Source organism: Colossoma macropomum, unplaced genomic scaffold (assembly GCF_904425465.1).
Source record: "Colossoma macropomum unplaced genomic scaffold, Colossoma_macropomum, whole genome shotgun sequence".
Taxonomy (NCBI): domain Eukaryota; kingdom Metazoa; phylum Chordata; class Actinopteri; order Characiformes; family Serrasalmidae; genus Colossoma; species Colossoma macropomum.
In genome coordinates, this window is record NW_023494806.1 from 15984101 (window position 1) to 16006947 (window position 22847).

A 22847-nucleotide genomic window follows, 5' to 3' on the forward strand; every position below is an offset into this window, starting at 1 on the left:
TCTCTCTTTCTGGCAGCAGTATGTCAAAATTTTAACTTAGTATCTAATGATAATAACTTACTATGTCAAATAATGGCTTGGTTTCTTGAAATAATGATTTATTGTATCAAAATAATGACTTATATTTTCAAAGTTTTGCCTTAGTATCTTGAAGTAATAATTTACTTAATTGCTACATATTTTGACTTAGTATCTCAAAATAATGACTCACTATGTCAAACTAATGGCTACTTAAATCTCAATAAAAAAGTTTTATTATTTATTATTTTTACTAAATCCAAATTCTGAAAGCACAAAAAAAAACAAATTCAGAATTTCGAGATACTAAGTCAAATGTTTGACATATTACTGCCAGAATAGAGAAGGAGACAAACAAGACAAGAATGAGCTTCCGTACACGGGGCCTTATGTTATCTCAAAACAATAATACACATCCGGGGACACCTTGTTAAATTTTTGGTGTTGGATTATGGTGAAATCCACCATAAACAATGGGATGCCTCCTCTAATCCCACCCAAGTTTCTCTAGTGCTTGCTCCTTTATAATTAATAAGCAAAACAAGTTAGCTAGGTAGTTTATATGAGGTTTTCTACCACAAGTAAGGTGTTCTCCACACACGGCACACATCTACATGCTTGACCAGCGTTTTCTGGGAGGAAAAGTCAGTCATGCTAACTTACACTACATACATGGGGTTAACGACCAGCTTATTGTCAAATGTTGACGAGCGTACCATCGTCCCTACTTTAAGCTCTGGCCTCATGAGGTGTTGGATTGTGTTAGAGTTTTCACACTGAGTTTGTTCCCACCCTAACAAATCTATGTTTTCTCCCACATTTAGCCCAAAATTTGTCATGGTCGCCCCCAGACATTCTTGTTACGAGATCATGTCTAGGCCACACAAGACTATTTCTCTCTCTGCGTCCTTACAAACACACAAAAACACAAACACACATAAAAAATCGTGCCTGCACCCCCATACTAAAACACTTACACTCTTCTTCACACACTCACACACACATGTATGCACATACATGCACACGCCCCCACACTTAAAACAAAACCTGCTCTCTCTCTCTCTCTCTCTCTCTCTCTCTCTCTCTCTGTCCACACACTCACACACACACACTCACACACACACACATACACACAGGTCCAGTCAGTGTGTGTTGGGGGAGCCGGGCTGGCTCCTGTGGTCGATGGTTGGGGCGTCTCGGCCGTTTGTGTGCTGCCACACTCGCTCTCGCTTCACCGGAGCTGTGCAGACAGCCAGACTCCTGTGAGTGTGTGCATGTGTGTGTGTGTGCTGCTGCCGCTGTCCCCGTCAGTGGAACACAGTCCAGCCAGCGGTGGACTAACAACGCCTGGACCTCTCCCACTGTCCACCACCCTGGCCAAGAACAAGAGGCTGGCTTTAAAGGAAAAGTTCAGTGAAAATCAAATTTGCACAAATGATCTCTTCCCCGAAATGTAGTAAACTAAGTCATATTCAGTGTCCAAAATTTGCTTCTCTAGTTCTTTAGTTTTGCGCTGCTTGTGTGTTTAGCTATGCTACACACTTATTTTCCATTTTTATAGACAACAATATTCAAATAAACTTTTTTAAGGTTAAATGTACATAAATAAACCATACATACACTCCTGGGCAAAAAATGGGCCAATCTACTTGTTCAATGATTTGTTGAAAATGTAAAATGTAATAGCTTCTCAGCTTGATTTGTGTGTAAATTTGCAGACAGCCTTTTACAGAAAGAAGAGTCAGCATTTTTCCACTTAGCATTGATGGCTTCAAACAGTAAAAAAACATTGCCGAGCTAGTTTTTTGTTTAATGTGAATCATATCGTAAGTACTTTAAAATTAAGCCTGTGATATTAATAATGGAGTGGTTTAGCATGCTGGCTACCTTTTAGCCTGTTATCTTGCTGACAAGGCTAGTTCTAGTTAAGAAAATAAGCTGTAAGCCCTTCAGTTTAAACAAAAAATGGGTTCTTACTTCATCAATACACTGGGTGGTTCATGTGCGAACAGCATTACAGTCAAAGATTACTCCATTAAGAGCACTAGGGTTTTTCGTGCTGTGGCAGACTAGTACAGAGTTTGTTGTGAGGTGGTCAAAGGTGTGCATATATCGTGTAAATTACAATGCTTAAAAGCTTAAAACTACACTATATAAGTTTTATGAATTTTGGACATTTCTCTGGTGGAAATGTGTGATTGCACACAACACTTTAGACCCCACCCCCACGTGGATGAATTTGATGATTGTGAGCATGATTGTGAGATTATCCAAAGATAACTCAAAACTTGTGTGTCTCCTAAAGATGTAAGTGAATTATTTACTGTTGAGATCATGTCTTCGTCAGTATTATTTTGATTTTGCATTTTCAACCTGAACATTGAACTGGACCTTCTTTTTGAGCCTGTGTGTGATGTTTATATGCAAAGATGTATGGTATGGTCCAATAAACTCCCATGAAATTTAACTCAACGACTTTTAAATTCTTATTTCAGGTTTTACAGGTCGACTCAGCAGCACATGCATTTCACACACTCAGACACACTCAGTAATACTATTTCTTTAACAAAATAATCTTACATAGTGCATCTTTAAAACGGTGCATAAGACCCAATAATTTACCTTAAATTAGTTTTAGATTCAAAGGGACATTTCGAGGCCTATACCTTTCCATAACTTAACTGTTTTTAACTAGAAAAATAAAACATATCATACATAATAAATATATAATAATGCCTGGAGTCAGGCTTTGTGGAGTCCATGCAATTTAAAAAAAATCCAACAAAACATATTGTACAGTTATATTCCCTAAATAAAGAACACCAATCATGTCATGGCCGATCAACTACATCTAGGTTAAGGGGAAACTGTGTCAAAAAGTTTTTGTCAGACTATTCCTCTAACTGACTTCAGACTTTCAAAGAGTAGAGCACAGCATTAGAGTTACTGTTAAAGTTTAAAACATGGAAGGAGAAGGAGAGAAAGAATGAAAAGGAGACCACTGGTGACTGCTCCTAATCTGAGTTGTTAATCATGTGGCAACACTGTGCTATGTAGTTAGTAAACAGTGGAGTGAGATATTTGCTGGGTTTGCTGGTTTTCCATCCACACGTTTTTATGCATATTTTGACAAAGTGAATAAAATGACTTAATGGAAAAGGCACATACCGAATAAAATCTACAAAATCCAAAAAACAGTTGGTATGCTTGTTCGAGGTGGATACATTTTTTTGCCACGTGTAAAGAAATGGGACACATTTGTGATGTAAATACATTTACTGAAAGTAAATGCAAGTAAATAAAGTCTTAAGACTGGACAGATGATCCTGTTCTGTTGCTAGGTAACATGGCAGAAGGCAGCAGATACCAATGAACTAATGAAAAAAATAATTAAATGTATTTGTAATTTTATGTTATTACAGCAGGAAAGATAATAGTGATTTTAGATGGTGAGCAAATATTAGGTGCTTGCAGCTGGTTTTGAGCCATATAATTACATCAGTGTTTTGTCTTTGCACACTTATGATGTAAAATTAATCTAAACAGCAACAAGAAGTTATTCAATTGGAAAGATTTCTTCATAAACTTGCTCCATATTTCTGAGAAGTGTTGTTACATACATGTTGTAAATAGTTGTGTTCTCTTGTATGGAAAAGTAGCCCAACTCATACCATTTTTTGTGCACCGTTTCACTTATGTGCTTGAATTTCATGAAAATCTATTACAAGACAGAAACAAAGTCAAAGAGTCACCTGCAGTGAGACTGAAAAAATTTTTGTCATTCATGACACTTTGTAGGAAAGAAGGAGAGAATCCAGAAAGTGAAGGGAAGAGAGACTATGTTTGTATTTGCAGTAATTTTGCTGATTTCTTTCACTGGGCTGCTTTTTAAAGGGTAATTTAATTGACGTTTTGACTTCTTACCGTCCACAGATTTCTCTTGTCATCCTTTCACTGTCCATAGCTGCAATCTGTCCCTGCTGTTTTTACAGTAACCATGCACTTTCACTGCTTTTTGTCATACACTTCACACCAATTACATCCCCATTACACTCGCGAAACATTAGCCACCTATAACAACACTGATTTCGTCATAGTAAAACAAACCCGCCAATGGGCCGAAATCCCTTGGATACTGTAAATACTATTACAGGGTCAATACAAATGGGATGCTACAAAGAGAATGGGATTTCCCGGACCCTCTGGGAATTCTCTTTTGATGCGGGAAAGGGTGATTTCCGCGCGGTTCTGCTATTTCAGGGAAAGCTGGAACCTAATAAATATTCCTTTGGAAAAATGCATGTGAAACCAATAATAGGGAAAAAAGTGTTAAACCATGAACTTTCAAGGGGAAACAAACAATGACTGATCAATGTGACATTCAATATTTTGAAGTCGCAGCGTTCACATACCGAAAAACGTCCAAAAATAACTTTGCTGAGCTCTTTGCTGTGCTGTAAAAGAATGTAATGGATATAGACTGGCAGTGTCTATCTGTCTTTCTGGATGCTGTAATGGACATGAAAGAAATTCTGCTCCCCAAAGATTCTGTAAAATTATTCTCAATCATATACACCCTAGATAACATTATGTGACATATAATGTTGTTATATACTAGTATTAAATTTCTGTGATATGAAAGCACTGAAAGCCTCCAAATGTCAGCAATCAAAAATACACTGAAATATATTGTTTATATTGTTAAAAAGTCATTTTTATTTAGCTACTTCAGTTTGTCTGATAAATTCTATATGACAAACACACTCGGCACCCTTGGTCAAATTATGTTTTATTCATTTTCTAATCAAAAATAAGTGAACACCTTCTCCACAGGGAACACACTTCTGCACATTTTAATGCATAATTGCTGTTTATTTGCTAATTTAACATGATATATACATATGTAAAACAAAATGTGTGCAAAAGTTGTGCATATATTTTTTGTACTTTTTTTTATTGTTTTCCATCACGTTAAATTAAATTAATAAAATCGTGCTCTACAATTTGCAAAAAAACGACTTAAGTTTTTGTATTTATTTTTTTACTTCTAAAAATCAGCAAAACGTAATTTGAACAGGGGTGTGCAAACTTTTACACATGATGGTATAACTTGAAGTAATTAGCATATTAACTTTTTAAAGACTTTAAGGGCTCCTTTTGGTCATTTAAACCTTCATACTTGTCGCATGACTGTACGAAAATAAAAAATATGTTTGATGCCTTATGAATTACCAAGCCTCCTCAAGCTCATCTCAATAAAGCATCTATTTTTGCCATTTAAGCCACTTTTCTTGAGTTAATCAGGTGCTTTCTGAGTGCTGCTGCTGTGTTTATGTTGATATGTAAAGAATGTGATCCAACAAAGGCAAAAATGCGGAGCTTTTTACTTAGTTTGTTTTACAAACTACCCTTTTTAAATACTCAGTTGCGCTTTATCATCATCATCTGATTAAACAAAAAATAATAATAAGCACTTACTGATAGAAGCCTCACTCTGAACGAGTTCACATGCTCACTTGAAAAATTATGGTTCATCTAACAAGAAAGCAAGTCTTGATGAAAACATGGTAGACACAGAAGCTCTGGTTCTACATGCTAAACTTGATAAAATGATTACACCGTGGCCAACGGGGATGTGCACATGAGCCTGTCATCAGGCTAATCAGGTTTACTTAATTCACAGGTTAATTGATTCATTATGTTATCTAGCAGTATCAATATCCTCCAATATGAATCTTTCCCACTGAGCAGAACTCTACAGATTTTTTTGATTTATTTTATCACTTGTTGTTTTGTAAAACCTAATCAACAATATCTGCAGCACAGACCAATTCAGAATGTTTGTAAATATACAGTTTGGGAGTACTACCGGGTAGATAACTTGCATCATGTCAGTGGTGGGAGCAGCTCATGGTGATAAATACAAACAGACTGAATCAAAACACTGCCGATAATAATGAAATCTAGCCATGTTTGGTGCTTTTTAAATAATAGATTACGTTCTTGTTTTCCAGCTTTCAAAAGGAGAAACTGAGAATTGGACTCAATTTGGGAATTGTACACCACCTTTAGCTTGGTGCTAACACAACATATGAAATTCCATAGAGGATTTTGGCTAATGCTAGTTGAAATCAGCATTATTGTAATGGACAAACAAAGGCAGTGAAATTTCCTTCTTTTAACACTGCTATATTATGCAGCGCTGGTGTTTGTTTAAGATTATATGAGGACAACATTAAAAAAGTGACTACAAAATGACTGGAATATACAGTTCTGACATTTCTCTCATTATTATTAGGATTATCATTCTTATACACAATAAAAAGCAAAATACAAAGATGATGAAACTTACTTAACTCACTAGAGTAGAATGTGAAAGCAACCAGAACAAACCTGTCCATCTGTATTGCTTGCAAGCACATTGTTTGGACAGGTTTAACACCCAAAGGAAAACAAAAACAGGATATATATTGTTTTTTAAAGTAAGCAGTAATAAGTCAAAGTTAAACAGAGACTATGAAGTTGTGTAGTTATCAACATAGGAAGTGGCAGCTATGAAAATAGTAACTGGCAGCTAACTTGGATTATAACAGCATTCGTGGCATTCAGGTTTGTTAAGATCAATAACAATGAAATTGGGAGTGTCTAGTTTGTCCAAAAGTGAATACTGAATACACAATATCTCAGGATTTTGATATATCATAAAGTAAATAAAAGTGTTCTGTGTTTAAAGATCCACTTTTGACTCCCTAAAACTGACAGAATATGAAGGAAGATTCTTTTAAATGACCCATCCAAGCAAAGAATCTTTCAGGAATTTTCATTTTTAAGGTCCAAAACTAGAACTTCAGTAAGGTGTTTTTGTTCCATTCTGGACAGCTGAATTCTGTGGAACAAATTCCAGCAATGACAAAGGTCTGGGTGTCAGTGATACCTCAGAAGGCCTAAATATACCCCATGTTCTGGAGTGACAGGAGCAGGTGGAGAACGGGCTCTGCCAAATATTTGTCCCCCAGGTCCCCAAATCTTACAGGTCACTTTTTTTGGCTGTGGGTGTGTGTTTTTTGCAGGCCTCGAGGGGTGGGGGTACGTTGGTGATGTGTAAGTGTGCACATAACACTCTGTTCAGAGGCGAAAAGGATCGGGGGGACGCAACACAACCCAAATCAGGGTTACTGTTCAAAGCCAGCTGGTCTGGCTTAATTAATGCAGGACATTATTTTTTTTGTGTATGTGTGTTCCATATACCAGATTTTTCTCCGCAGACCACTGAAGATTTGATTAACCTGGCCCACAGCAGGAACTGGAGGGTGTGACTTCCTGGGGAAGCGTGAAAACGGCACGGGTGAGTTTTTCTCTCCCTACTCTTCCCTTCCTCCTTCCCCTTTGGTGATGAGTCGAGAACTTCTGTCCATGGAAACTTCTGGAAATCTAGCGCAGTTTAGCACAGAATGTTCTGGTTGAGCGTGATTACTGGTCTTTTGTTGTTTAATATTCTTTATGGCTGGGACTGTACAGCACAGGTAGGGTTCACTTTTTGACTGCCAGGCCAAAATAGCTACTTAAAATTAGTCTCAGACAGTTGATGTCATTCATTTCTTTAATACAGAACATTCACAAGACGCTTTAACTTATTTGAAAGAAATAACGTTCAGAGTCTTTTCATGTATCCATATTGGTTTGGTTTGGGTAGTTAACATCTGAAGGGAAGCATGGCTGGACTGGTCACTTCAGCACAATGCATTTGTTAGAGTCTTTTGAGCTACTGCAGTATCTGCCCAGTGACCAGAATCAGATTTACCTTATTGAACAGATATTGGTGTTTAAATTTAAGAACACACCAGCTGAATATTTATATATTTGTTAAGTTTGCATGTTTTCCCTGTTGGAACAAAACCTTGCATCTCCAAAACATTATGTTTACAGGCAAAGGAAAAAAAAACATTGTTAACTTATAATGGAAGTTAAAGTAAGTTATAGCCCAAGTATTTTAGACCATTTCTTCCGGTCCATTCATTAGGCCATTTTCACATAATGTAAAGGGCAGAAAGTTGAAAATTATGAGTTTTGTAAGATATAATATCATCTTTGAAGGTGCTGTAAAAAAAAAGTGTAAAAGCAATTAAGTTTAAATCACTAGGTAGAGCTACTGAAGTCTTTAAATAGTCCATATGTTAACCACGTCAAATGCTTTATCGTTGCTGTCGGAACAAAACCTTGTATCTCCATTTTTATCATTTTGTACTTTCTACAGAATTTGAGAATGCCTTATACTGTATAACAATACTGAGGCTATGTATTGTAGAGAACTATTTCAGAGCACAATCCAAATCTGAGAATAAAAGCATTTATATCCTACATATGGACCAGCTTCCTAGACCAAGATCAAACTTGGGCAGGTCTATATAGGATTTTTAATGATGAAACTCCTCTGGCCTTGCAATTAAGCCCAAGACTGAGCTTAATCTAAGTCCATGAAACCAGTCCAAAGTTTCCTCTGATCTTACAATTGGTGCTTTGCATGGTGAAATGGTTCTTCTGACTGACAGAGAATGTGGTGTACATGGTTCTATAAAGAACCAAAAACCAAAAATGGTTCTGCTATTGTTATGATGTGAAGCCTGTAACAGTAGAAAAACCCTGAAAAACAATTTCACTGTGTGCAGAGCCATTTAAGCATGCAAATGGTTCAATACAGAATCCATGGTTCCAAATAGAACCATTGCCTTTATTGAAGAACATTTGCAGAACCATCCTTTTTAAGTGTGTACTAACTGAACCTACATATTTTTTTAGGTTGGGCCAATTTTATAAGTGACTGAACAAATTTATACAATAGTTATGAAGTTTATGTATTAGTTTTCTGCTCTATGGAGTGAACATGTCTGCCACCATCAAAAAATGACTTCATTTCATGGCAAGTGGTTGGGTCTAAAACATCAGTCATTGCTCAGCAGTTCTAAATTCTCAAAAATTGAGAAAAAAAATTGAGCAATACTCAGGCAGCCGTTAACATTGTAGCAAATAAACCACAGACGTAATCAGGTGGAATTAAACGTGACTGCAATGAATTATAATATAAATGAATCAACTGAAAACAAACATGTAAATCAAGCCCACCCTCCACCCCCGTGAACATACGCAGGCTTTATTTACATTCGCAGAACTATATTTCTGAGGCAGCATTTTCGGAGGAAGCGCCCGCTGACAAGCTCTCTGTCATCTAATCCCTCTCTTCCTGGGTGTTCAGGCAGTGCCATGTCGCACCCCCCTCCGACGCGCCCCTAGGAGACCGAGCCAAGGCAACTATGACCCAGTTTACAAAAGCTCCCCTACTCCTCATTTGAAAACTCACTCCCCCCACAACCCCAACGCCTTCACAGAAATCTTTGATCAGAACTGCGGCTGGGGAAGAGCGTTGTTTTCTTACGGCGAAAAGGGGCGCGCGCTTCTCTGCCGATCCTTTCTCGCCCCTTTGAGTCCGCGTCTGACGCCTAGAGAGCAGCGGTGTTGAGATTTTTGTTTGTGTTCATGTTCTTACCTTTTTCAGTGCGCTCATAAATTCACACGGTAGGCCTGTGTGTGAAATCTACCTACAACAACGAAGAATCATCCGGGTGCTTTGCGAAAACTTCTGCAATTGTTCTAAGCATCAACTATAGGTAATACATGTAGTTCAAGGGTTTAGTGCAGTAATACTACAGTGCTTGCATTGGCAAATCCTGGTCAGTTTGCATAGATATACCTATTAAGCCTTAAACCCCGTGGTCCAAACAGGCACCCCAGGAAAGTCTATTTATATTAATCACAGTTGGCGTGCGGCTTTGCAGTAGTTACCATCGTTATGTTGCATATTGCAGATCCAGATGCCATGCTCTTAGGTTACACGGGCCATATTATTGTCTGTCGAAAGAGTATTTCATATTTAAAACAAATTTTCGGCGAGCCGTGACATATTAAACACATGGAAGCAGTTTCATCTCCCCAGCATGGAAAAGGAGAAGAATCTTTGTTCCATTGTAATTGCTTGCAGTGACGGCCCAGTCCTCTTTTTTCATCTCCTTTCTCTCTCTTTTTCTCTCTCTCTCTCATTCACACACACTTTGTCCTCTCTCTCTTTTTTTCTTTTTCATAATTTAATTCTAATATTCCATGTCAGTGGTGTAGTCTAGGCCTTCTTTCGTTCTTTCTTTCTCTCTTACTTTTCTTTCTTCATCTTCCTCACTGTGCCCCTTGGAGAGGATGCCACCACCACGCAGCGTTCAGTTTCCTCCTCTGCTCCACCATAAATCTACAAAACATGAGCGCTTCGCCGCCTTTTGATCTCGGGCTAATCTCTGTTGCCTGCCTCCCGTCTGATCCTGTTTGAATAAGAATGAGTCTGGGGTGATTCTGCTGGCACAAAGAGGTTTAGACGGCGCCCCGTTCCGTAGAGTTGCGCTGCTGACTGCAGTGTCAGAACGAGTTCCTATACATCTATATTCACAATCAGAGCACTTCTGTAGTGGCTGGGTGGGAGGGGGGCTGAATATTCCTACAAGTAAATGGCCTCAAATGGCTTTAGATTCTTATCGTCAATCAGGGCTGAGTGGTTCTCACCGCAAACGTGGCTCAAAATTGTTTGGATAGGAAATGATATGACCTAACAAAGAGGGTTAACAACAAATTCTAAAGAAAACCGTACAGAAGAATTAAAAATTGCTCAACTGAAAAAATACAAACTGTCATCATGTCATCCATACCACAACAGGCTGGTTTTGTAGACATGGATTAAATCTAGTCTTAATAGTCACTAAACTGCAATACTGATTGTATTTAAGCTCAATCTTTTGATTTTAAGAGTTTACTTTCATTGTGCTACACTATTCAAATGTAATTATGTAATTACTCATTATTACATATAAAATACATAGTAATTTGTGCAACAAATTACATTTATATTCAATTTACATTCTGTATCAAAGGATTCCACAGGTCCGCATTTTCTTCTATTGTTTCAATGTCAAGAAATGGCAAAAACCTAGCAAAAATATAAAGAATGTTTCCAAGAGGGAAGATTGTGTACACAATAACTTTTAAGCAACTTAAATCCATAATAAAATATCTCCTTTTCTACTTAAGAACACAAACGTGGTGTTGATTGAAAAAGTAGAATTTCTCCGCTTATTTCAGTGAGCTACAACTGAGAAATAATTGCTAGTGAATTACACCATGCTGACAGTGACTGTCTCTTCTAACTTCTAAGGGTTATGGACAGTAAACTGGCCTGATTTGTTCAGCATGCACATGAAATGATGTCTCTAAAGATATTCTCCTATGCATGCTACATATTGTGAATCTCTATGCTATAGTATATTATGCCATGAAAGCACTGTAGTACATATGTTACAGCCTGAGGGGTTCACTGTGGGCAGTGAGGCTGCACTAGTGCAGGTCTCTGAAGTACAGTGTCAGGCCCGGTCAGGGCTTACAGGGCTCAGGGTGAGAGCAGCTACATGTCAACCTAGACACCCACTCTCCACTGTAGCCTGAATTATTCAGCAGGGAAAGAGAGTGAGCGAGAGAAAAAGGGAAAGAAATACAGAGAGAAAGAGAGAGAGAGTTTTCAGTTTTCTTTACCACCTGAAGGGTATTGGGAGCAGCTGGGTTAAAGCAGCACAATAGCTCCAGTCAAGAGCTTTCACCCTTATATACTGTATTTCACTGCTGTGCAGTAGCGGCCAGACAGAGAAAAAGAAACACTGACAGAGTGAGAGACAGAAAGAGTTAAAAAGATAAATAAATAGAAAGAGGTGAAAAGTAAGTGAAAAAGAAAGAAAAATAAATAATCTTAGCAATTACAAAAGGGTCCAGCAAGCACATGCTTGAACCCCTAATGAAAGAGTCAAAAAGGATGTTAGAAATTGTGCAATGTTGTGGTTATAATTTAACTAACAATAAAATAAAACAGGCAAATTATTAAAGGCCTTGAATAGGCTCAGATGACTTATTTAACACAGTCCCTTTTCCTTACTGTAGGCTAATTGTACAGCATGAATACTGTATATACTGTCTGCTTCAGTAAGTAGCATATGGGCAGTTTAGTCTATTTGTCAGGACATGTAGGTTTTTCCACTGCGCGTCCATAATACGCAACATCTGTTGGGGAACGGCCCCTGCACAAGCTCAGGAAACACCGGTTGGCACCCCAAGTCTAGAGACAGAAAAATGTGGCACGTTGGCATCTTTTTTAGTGCCGCCGTTATGAAAAAAAAAATGGCGAAACAATAAAATAATTGTGCGGATTTCGCCGAGGTTATGAGTGAATTACTTTCCAACCATTGAAAAGAGGAAAACTCATTAGAAGCGTTTTTCTTTCTTTCTCCTGTGAAGCAATAGACAGACAAAGGCAAGTCTGAGCCTAAGGCTAAAATATAAAAAGAAACCATCGTACCACACTAAAGTGAAGGCAGTGAAGGCGAGGAACTCAGGAAGTTGCAGCAACTTTCTCTGTGAGCATTTAGATGTCTAGAAGAGCTGAGTGATTGAGCACAGTTACTTATCTGCATGAACCCAAATATGGCAAAAACATATTACTGTGTACTCTATTTTTCATTTAATGGAGTAGGCCTTCTGCACTGAAATAGTACTACTGCTAAATTCTGACAAAAAATCTTCCAAGATTATCTCAGAAAGTCTTGGAGAGCATAGCTGAATTTAAGATACTTTCACTGTATTTTTGTTTACTTATGTTTTCCATTCAATTCTATTAATGACAATATTAGGTTTACAAAAAAGAGAGCATCTCTTACATGACAGAGGTTTTCTAGTTCCATCCCAACTCCAAAAACAGTACACAAAATGTAAATGAAAACAGAAAGCACTGATTTGTAAATCCACTTGGACCTGCATTCAAAAGAAATCAGTACAAAAACAAGATATCTAATGTTTCACCTTGTCAACTTCATAGCTTTGTGTGCTTATTTTGAAACTGATGGCTGCAACACATTTTAAGAAAGTTGAGGCAGGGGCAATTTAAGATTGGGAACATTGTGCAATGTTAAAAAAGTATCTTAAACAGATCTACTAGGATATAAAAGTAGCATCCAGGAAAGGCCTAGTCCTTTATGAGCAAGGATGGGTGGAGGCTACACAGTGAAAATGTGTACTGTAGTTTGGTGACTGTTTATAGAAATAATGTACACCATGTACACCAAGAAAAAAAAGACCATCCAGATTTTTACCAGTATAAAGTTTAAAATCCAGTGTTTGTCATTGTGTTAGTAAGTTGTAGTAGTATATGTAGTATACACTTTAGAGCAACATATCATCACTGTCCAAAGAAAAATAAGTTTCTGTAAAAAATAGTAACCTTATAGAAGAGGGGAAAAACATTATATACTTTTAATGTAAGTTAATGTAAAGAGACTTAATTCCAAACAATTTCTGCCATTGCAAAGCATTCCTGTTGGTCCAATCATCATTAAAATTTCACATAGTGTAAAGGGCAGCTGCTGAGCTCCAATGAAGTAGAAAAATGAAAATAAAAAAATGGAGATACTTGACAGCAATGATATGCTGCCTTCAAGATGACATCTTTTTCAGCAGTGTCTATGCTCATTTCAACATGATAATGTAAAGTCATATCCTACACATTACAGACTGTTTACTGGAAGAATGGCATAAATGTCTGCTTTCAAAACTGGATCAGTTGTCTTCATTCCCCAGATGATCACATTTACTGTTTTTATTAGCATTTGGCATACTATGCTCAGAGAATAAACCACAGAAACAGACCAAATGCAACTCTTCATGTTAACTTTAGCTAGTGGAAGCAACTAGTCCACTGTCAAAGAGCTAAACAGCTGTTGCTAAATAGGAACTGTAATCTTAGTAGTATCTAAACCCAGAAGAATTAAGTATTGATAGCCCAGAATTCACCTTATTCTCTTGGCTTTCTTATTCTTATTTGGACGAAGAGTGGGAACAGAGTGATTAGTCAGTCATCAACTATGAAAAAGTGGATGAAAATTATGTTTTTAAGTTTTGAAAGCATTAAATAAATGAGTAAATGGGTCCTCAAAGACATTTATTACCTCTATGTGACATAATGAGTAAAATGATATGGTTCCACAGGCCCAAGGTAGTTTTGAGATGGAGACATCATCCAAAACAGAAAGCTTCTGATACATTTGCCTCACAAACCCAGACTTTCTGTCTCCATAAACACTGAAGTCCTTGCGACCTCCTTTTGCACTTCAGAGATAAGCTGGAAATAGACACACACTAAGCTACCATCTGGACCAAAGTTAAGGTGAATTCAGTAGAAAAGTATTAATGAAACCATCTCATGACCAGAAACTTCTCTTTAAGTGAAAATTAAACGTACAAATTGCTTACTATTACATAGTAAAATAGAACTGAACAATTTTATAATGCACTTACATATTATCTTTTCTCTATGCAATGTATCACCATAAAACATATTTTTTCTCAAATTTGACTTTGTGCTGTAAATAAGGCTTTGAACTAAAGCCTGCATGTCGGACTTTAGTTCAAACCCTTATCTGCGACACCTTATCTGACTAATGAATGTCTTCAGAAAAACATGATCAGGTGTGTTGCTTACTGTTAAGATGTCAAGCTCTCAACCCTGCAGTGTAAGCTACATAGTTTTCAATGGTGGAGTAGAGAATTCACCCCAAGTCTACAGTCCACAGTCATGAAGATAAGATGAAAATAAAACTGCAGAACTGTTCTTGTACTGCAGGGTAGACAAACGTCTCCATTTTAAAGGATCTGTTTGGCAAAAAATCTAATTTTCCACTTGACGACCAAGTCATGTTTAGTGGCCAAATTTTGCTTCTTTAGTTTAGCGCTGGAACCATGAGGCTAACATTGGTAACAAACACTAGATGTCAATAGTCACCCTAATCATTTCCATAATTGCATGCCCAAAATGTCTCTCAACCCACTCAAACCACATCCAGGCGTTCATTAAGATTGTAAAGACCTATTGATGTGGTTTAACACAATTGTGTAAATTTGATTTTTAACCATTTATTCAAGGATCACATTCAGTGTATATGAATCCTATTGTAAATTTCTCATATTAGGCTGAATATTTATTTTTGTCTTAATAGCCTGTTATCAGGCAGCACTCACCCACTGCACTCACTTCTTGCAGCATTAGCATGCTATGCTACCTCCATTTTCTCAGAACACACAGGAGAACTGCTCCTATTGTCAGTGCACTATGTAGCCACCAGAGTGTCATGGTGAAGAATTAATAAAAACACATTACTAGGGTTTTAGTGTATTATGTAAAAAATGTTTGAACTGAAATCTGCAGCGAGTTATTATATATATTTATGTAGGTCATTATTCCCAATATTCAGGACACACACACACACACACACAGACACACACATACACACACACTATCTAAGCCACTCATCCTCTTGGGTCAGTGAGAGTTACTTTAATCAAGAAAAAATACTATGTTAATTATTACAATCAGAACCCACATTGGTTAAAATATTTACTTTATGACAGAATGAGCTGTTATACAATGTCACTAAATTCATTCTCCATGATGGACAGGATTGCTTCACATATGATAAAAGCTCTAGAGCTCCCCTGCTGGTAGAGGAGAATATTGCACCCTTTTTTAACATGTCTCAACTTACTTGAAACCTCTATAAGACAAAGCCCACAAGAAATACCATGTATAGAGCCTAGCCTAATAAGAAGTTTAAACTTTTTTTAAATTCCACCATGAATGTGTGCGTGTGAGAAAGTTTTTTTCAAGATCTTCATAGTCGCAGGGTCTTGGGGTGAGTGGGACAAAGCACAGGTGCGTTGACAAGGGAGATAAAGACTTCAGCATTGTTCAGTTAACTAGAACACCACGAGGCTTTTTCCAGAGCCTGGCTTCACCGCTGAAACGAGAGAGGCGACCTGAACAAAGGCACAACCGGCGTTGCGCTGCTCGTGGTTCATCTATAATGAATCAAAGGTGTAGCGTTGACGCGCTGTTTGCCCAACAGAACATGCAAATTACCAAATTTGTCCCACACGAGTCAACACTCTGCTACCCGTGTTCCTCCAACCACACGGTGAGCTGGAGACAACCACAGCGCTGAAAGCAGTTTGCAACTCTTCTGATAGAAGTGTAAGGGAGCCTTAAACCAAGAGATAGCATCGGTTATGAGCTTTTGCACCTTAACTGGTGAAGTTTTTGTTATTAAAGATAAGCTAATGTGGTTTTCAGCACACGCATAGCAGAGATTCAATGGAATTGTGCTAATGCCCTAAAAATGCTACAAAAATAAGTGAAGGCTTGTTTAATAACACTGAGAAATTGGAACTGCAGAATCTTACTTGAGAGGCTATAGAAGAAACTAAGCCTGTGTTTATGGGTATTGTAATCTTTCTGAAATCTTCCAGTGGCAGTGATTATGTGGGCCAATAAAAAGTTCATCTGCTGACCATGAACACTGCTATGCTGTATAAGTGTTACATTTACATAAATGTGTTGTTTTTGATGTTAATTGTATGAATGCAGATAGCCTGTATAATTTATGAGAATATGGATGTATGTGGAAATATTAGGAAAAAAATATATTGTCAAAGGTAATTCATTGTTATCTGCTTCATTTCAGTAGGAATAAAATATAAATACTTCAGCAAAAGCACAAATTCGGGTCAATACTGAGATTATTAGATGATGTTTAGAATTAGAATTGTATGCATTCTCAAACCCTACATCTATCTATCTATCTTTATCTCTATCTGAGCATCTATCTATCTATCTATCTATCTATCTATGTACCTATCTATCTATTTATGAATCTATCTATCGAAACAGAGGCTCATTATATCACAAGTACTGCATTGTAATAAGCGTATAATTTGCACCTCAATAGGACAAAATATGTACATTTCAGTAAAAGCGCAACTTTTACTCAATATTAAACCAAAAGAAACATTGTTTTGGTTTAATATTGAGTAAAAGTTGTGCTTAGATCTAGGAAATCTAGATCTAGAAAATTAAAATTGTGTGCATTCCTAGATCTATCTATCTATCTATCTATCTATCTATCTATCTATCTACTCTATTCTTCATATCTGTCTATATATCTACTATATCTTTCTTTGCAAAGGATATGAAGGAGAAAAACATGTGAAAGGAGAGCAGAGGGGGAGGAGAGAGATAATGTGTGGGGGGGAGGAGATAAGAGATGATATGAGAACAAGTGGGGAGGGGAATAGAGAGAGAAAAAAAAAACAAGAGAGAGAGAGATATGTGTGATCTGGCCAGGCTCTAGAGACAGATCTATCCTCAGTATAGCTCTGCTTGGTGTGAAGGCTTGAAGGCTCTGTGGTAGGGTTTGAGCACTTGACAACATTATCAGCTATGACAGCTAGATTGCTTTTCACGTGAGCAGATTACACACACAGACACACACAAACACACAGTTTACAAACACACGCTTGACGATTTCTGTTTGCCAAGAAAAATGGGCTGATGTTTATCATGCTCCAAGGAAATAAGAGCCTTGTCCTTCTTTCTTCTGCTAACAAAACACATTTAGAAAACAGATGCTAATAAGACACATTACATAGCACTACCGGCCTGCTGGAGACACACACAAAAAAAATGTAGGGTGCATCGCTGTCAAACGATAATGCTGGGTTATCTTCAGTATGCTCACAGCTGCTAGATCCAAGCAATAAAAACAGAAGCCAAAAGTTCACCAAACAATCGTTAAGACAGGGTATACAAAGTGAGTCAAACTAAAAATTTGTTATCACTAACTTTACGTAATGCTTTAAAGTTACTAGAAAGCAGACTACGATCTCAAATGAAGATAAGTGAAATGTGCATGTGTAAGTGTTTTATTTAGCTCAATAAATTCATTGATTTCACAGAAAATTATACAGACTTAGTTTCCACATTTCAAAGAAATCTGCAGGGATATTTTTCAATACCTCTAAAGTTCAGTCTTAGAATTTGGTCACATTTCCTGCTTCTCACAACCACAAACACATTCAGTGATGTTGGGGTCTAGACTTTGGGGTGGACAGTCCATTGTTCTGAGGAAAACCAGCAGTGCCTTTGTTTGATTTGCAAATCTTCCTCCTCTTCTTCTTCTTCTTCTTCTTCTTCGTCTTTTCAATTTCCTTTTCTCAGTAACAGCTTCTTAACAGCTATCAGACCCAAGTGTAGCACAAACGTCTATTGTCTACAACATTCTTTGACCCTTCCTTAATTAAGACATCTGACGTATCAGGCTGCAAATTTGATCAGGGGTTTAATACAGTTAGTACACATCCTACATTCTACATTCCGTAGGGTGGTCATGCAACATGCCATGGAGGCCTGTGAGTCACACATAAATACGTCAACAGTGTGCCCAGGAAACCACCATGTAAACAGAAGCCTGTGGGCCTGACCACAATATTCTTTGTCGACTCAAGACACGGCCTGGAAAAAAAAAAAGCAATGGACAGGACGTGTGTACTGAAGCTCATTTGGGATCAAGACCCTTCTATTCAATTAAATGTACTGCTTTGAATGTGGACTGTAAATTTGATCTTTGGTCAGTATTTTTATTCTAGGGATGTTACATTTTTCACCCACTTAATCCTCCACTTAACCCCATAGACCTTAAAGAGTCATATCCGGCTCACACTGTTTTTCCTTATCTCTATTTTCAAAAAAAATCTTTATCCACACCAACAGCATTTTTGAAAATCTCTCTCTCCATACAAGAACACAAAAAACCTCAAAAACACTTGCCCAGTGGAGGGCGATAATACCTCATTACATTTGAAGTCAAACACCTCAAGAAGAACGTGTGAATATTTATATTGTGCAAAATCTAGAGCTCAAAGCAGAGACTGCTGAACAAAGTAACTGCGGTGCATTACAAACACAGTGGGCTTTGTCTTGTAGACTATTAGATCACTGTAATTCAATAACATACACAAAGCCCAACTTCTGCCAGAAAATAAAAGCAAAAAACAGCCTACCAAATGCTGCTGCAGGGCTGTTTACGTTGCCCTTGCCACTGTCTCTAAAATGTCGACACAGTCCTGATCAGGCATAGAAGCTGAATTTTTCTAGCTTTTGACACCATTTGACTGAACTAGATTTTTTTTTTAAATCTCACTTTGGTTAATGATAAATAAGTCACACAGCCTTAGAATCACTGGGGTACATTTAATACTTGCGATTAAGTTGACATCCAATTTAAAAGAACTAACCTCAGTTCAGATTCTTCAGTTCTTCTCAATTCAGATGCTTCTTTACTACGGTGTAATGAAAAGTAAAGCTAAATTCAATTATAAACGTTATCGCCCCCAAACTGCCAAACACACAAACACAACCCAGTCCTTACCATGTTTCATAGTTCTGCATGTTTAAATACTGAAAAGATCAACAGGCATGTAAAAGTTAATGGTATGGTGTTGGGCCTAGTAGTTACAAAGTCTGAATGAAACTGAAGAAATGTATAAATTTTAGGCTTTTGTGATAACTGTTTCTGCTTTTTGAGTTTTTTTGCAAAGTATTGCAATGAAAAAGGAGCAACAAAATTATTTAGAGAAGCTATTCCTACATGGGGGCAGTAGTTCAATATTCTAGTTAGGGCTGCACAATTGTGAGCAAAAATATCACATTGAAACTAAACTGCTACATATTTTATATCAGCCAAATAATTTATAGTAGTTACTGAATAATAAGCGGTCTTGAGTTGACTGAAAAATAAGTCAAGGGATCAAGAGATTAGAAAAAAACAAAAAAAACAAAAAACAAAAACAAAACAAAACAAAAAAAAACAGAAAGGGTCTAGAGATGAGAGGGCAGCAGTAAGTGCTATTTGAAAGGTAGTACAACATTTATCTCTCACGTGGAGTGGATGGAAGCTGCATATGGACGCAGCAGTGTGTCCGCAGTTACTAATGCTCTTAGCAGGGCACGTTGCTGATGGTTAACTTTGATCTGAGGGCTTTCTGCGAGCATTGATGAAACCCCCATGAAGTCCCAGGCATCGCAAAACACAATGCACGAGTTGTTCTTATTGTATTTTTCCCATAACTCCCTTCTGGATTCTGCTAACCTCATGCATATGCACAAGACAACTCAATAGCAGTGTTTACATATTTAATTATTCCTTTTGTAGAGCTCTCCTCCACCCTGAGCATCCTGAACAGCATACCTTGCTAGAACTACAAGCCTATTCCAGCTAGATTAGCTCTACCTAATTTAAGTGATTATTTTTTTATCCAGTATGAATCTGCAGTGTCTGTAGTTTTTACAGCAGTTTAGCAGCAATAGTTCCAGTGTGAATTCATTTCTGTAAAAGGCTGAACCCCATATAGCTTAAATAGTGGTTACCAGTATGTATTTTAGGCCTAACTGAATACCTTCTGATTTTCTTTCTTTCTCTTCTCTCGCTGTCCTCCCCCAACAGGTGCCAAGCAATTCTAGAGGGTTTTCCTGGTGAAACCCAGAGAGACTACACTTACAAAGCAGGCGGATCTGGAGGAGGGCGCTTTTGAGCTGAAGGAACTTACGATCGTAGTGGGGGAGGTATAAAATCTTTTTTCTTTTTTTTATGGAAACTTGCTGGAAAGTCAACTAACAACTGCTTTACATCACTAACTTCACTTTACAAGGCATGAAAATGAAAGCAATTTCATTAGCTGCTTCCACAGTGTGCAGGTCAGTCTCAAGTTTGCGCTCAAAGTCACAAAGTCAGGATTGTAAGGCCTCAAGCCATGCTGTGGCTGCTGGATCCATGGCTTGCTGGTCTGAATGCCAGAGGAACAAGAGGAAATGCTATTCTATATTGCCATGCCTCATGACCCTGAGGTGGTATCCCTTGTAAAGTGACACCCGCAGGTCCGGTTGCAGTCTGCTAGGCAGATTAGCAGGTTTGATTAATTCATTAACTGATTTGATGTTTTCCCCCTGACTCTGGCTTGCCTGCTACTGTGCTAGTGTAAAAGCACAGAGAAGAAGCAGGGTGTAGTAATGCAATATTTCTATGAAGAAATACAGAAACATACGTCAGTGTTGCGGGATTTAAGAGGGAACTGAAAGAACTACTATAATGATAGTTTCTGTTCTCTCACCGTCTTTTGAACACAGATTCGTTGAATTAGCGTTACCAAACTTTCTCAGAGTAGCTCTACATGCTGTACTACAGTCTCTCACTTAACATCAGCATGACTCGTGGTGTTCATAATTGCATGAATGGATAGTATGGACTCACAGAGTGTCATCTGCTCATAAGTAGAATATGTGTGAGTTATTATTGAAAAAGATATGGAGCACCTATTGAAAGATAAACTGGAGGATGGAGAGCTCACCAGAACACATACGAACCTGCATAATATACATAAGGAACCGATACATACTGTTCAAAGGTTAAAATAAATCTACAAAAACTAAACAATCAGCAGCAGCAACAACAACAACAATGATGTACATAATTTTTATCCATCATTTCTTTATACTATCCGCCCTGTGATGGACTGGTGACCTGTCCAGGGTGTATCCTACCTTCCACCCAATGATCGCTGGGATAGGCTCCATCTCCCCCCAGGATCCAGAAGGATAAGCGGGTTAGAAAATGTGTGTGTGTATGTTTATTTATACTAGCTTCCTTGTAATATACTGTATGATGACTGTGTAATTACTCTGATGGAGTTCATGAAGCTGTTCCTAGAACTGAGCTGAAACTTGTCTCAACAACGGCCCTGACCTGTTCAATCATAAATAAATAAATAAATAAATAAATGCCCCTCCGTTTGGGAGTCCCGAGTCTCCACACAACCCCCCCTCCCACCAGCACCCCGCCCCCCACTTCAGGTTCCCCCTCTTTCAGGTGTGATTTAGGCCTGCTATCGGCGCGCTGCTTTGGCTGAAGCTCGGGCGCGCTGTAAGCCCGGCCCCCTTTCTCCTTCTCCTCCAGCTTCTCCACTAAACCCGCTATCTGTCCCCTCGCGCTGAGACACACACACACACACACAGAGAGAGAAAGAGAGAGAGAGAGACAGAGAGAGAGAGAGAGAGAGAGAGAGAGAGAGAGAGAGAGAGATACCGCGCGCGCGCCGAGTGTGGGAGAGAAGTGGAGCAGAGCTCACGAGCTTTAACGGCAGCCTCGCGCCACGCTCTCACTCACTCACTCACTCTCTCACTCACTCACTCACTCACAGCTCGCCGCGAGTCCGCGGAACACGAAGCCCAGCCTTCGAACCTCCTGAAGAAGAAGAAGAAAAGAAGAAGAAGAGCTGTCCTCCATACACACTCCGCTTCAGAGAGCGAACAGTTTTTTTTTCTTCTGAGGTGTTTCGTTCCTCCGTCTCTCAGTTTTTTTTTCTTGAGCGTCTCTTTTCTCCGCCGTGGTGGATTTTAAAGTCCCAGCCTGTGAAGTCCACCACCCCGCGGCTCCCTGACGGCTCCTCTCCGCGCGCTGTCACTCGGCAGGACGGTCACTCCACCGGACACTCACTTTCCGCACAGAATGAAGTAAGTGACGAGCACTGACACCCGGTCTGTCTGCGTGTGTGTGTGTGTGTTTTCAGTTGTAGTCAGCGTGTATGTGCCGTGGACAGCGCGCGTGTCAGGTGAAAGGAAAGGGCGCGCGCGTCCTCCTCGTTTTCCAGTCAGATTCAGGACAGAACCGCGAGCCGCTTTTTCACTCTTAATGTCAGCGCTAACGGAGAGCATTTATGGTATTTTTCCGAAATAAATCAGCAGAACGGAACCTAAAATCACTCTAAGCAGAGTCTCAAGCGTGAGGGCGCAAATATCAGCAGCAGAACCGTCTCCGTTT

General features: G+C 38.5%; 1 protein-coding gene across 6 annotated transcripts in view; it reads left to right on the forward strand.

The window, feature by feature from the left end:
• Positions 1-7122: 7122 nt before the first annotated feature.
• The window catches only part of mef2cb (myocyte enhancer factor 2cb), an 89510-nt gene continuing 73785 nt past the window's right edge, over positions 7123-22847 (forward strand). For 5 of the 6 annotated variants that reach the window (XM_036598941.1, XM_036598944.1, XM_036598946.1 and 2 more), the window contains exons 1-2: positions 7123-7363; positions 20478-20596. The gene's annotated coding sequence lies outside the window, so the exon portion shown is untranslated. Of the gene's footprint in view, positions 7364-20477; positions 20597-22108; positions 22541-22847 lie in introns of those variants that run through there. The other variant, XM_036598942.1, reaches the window with a different exon arrangement.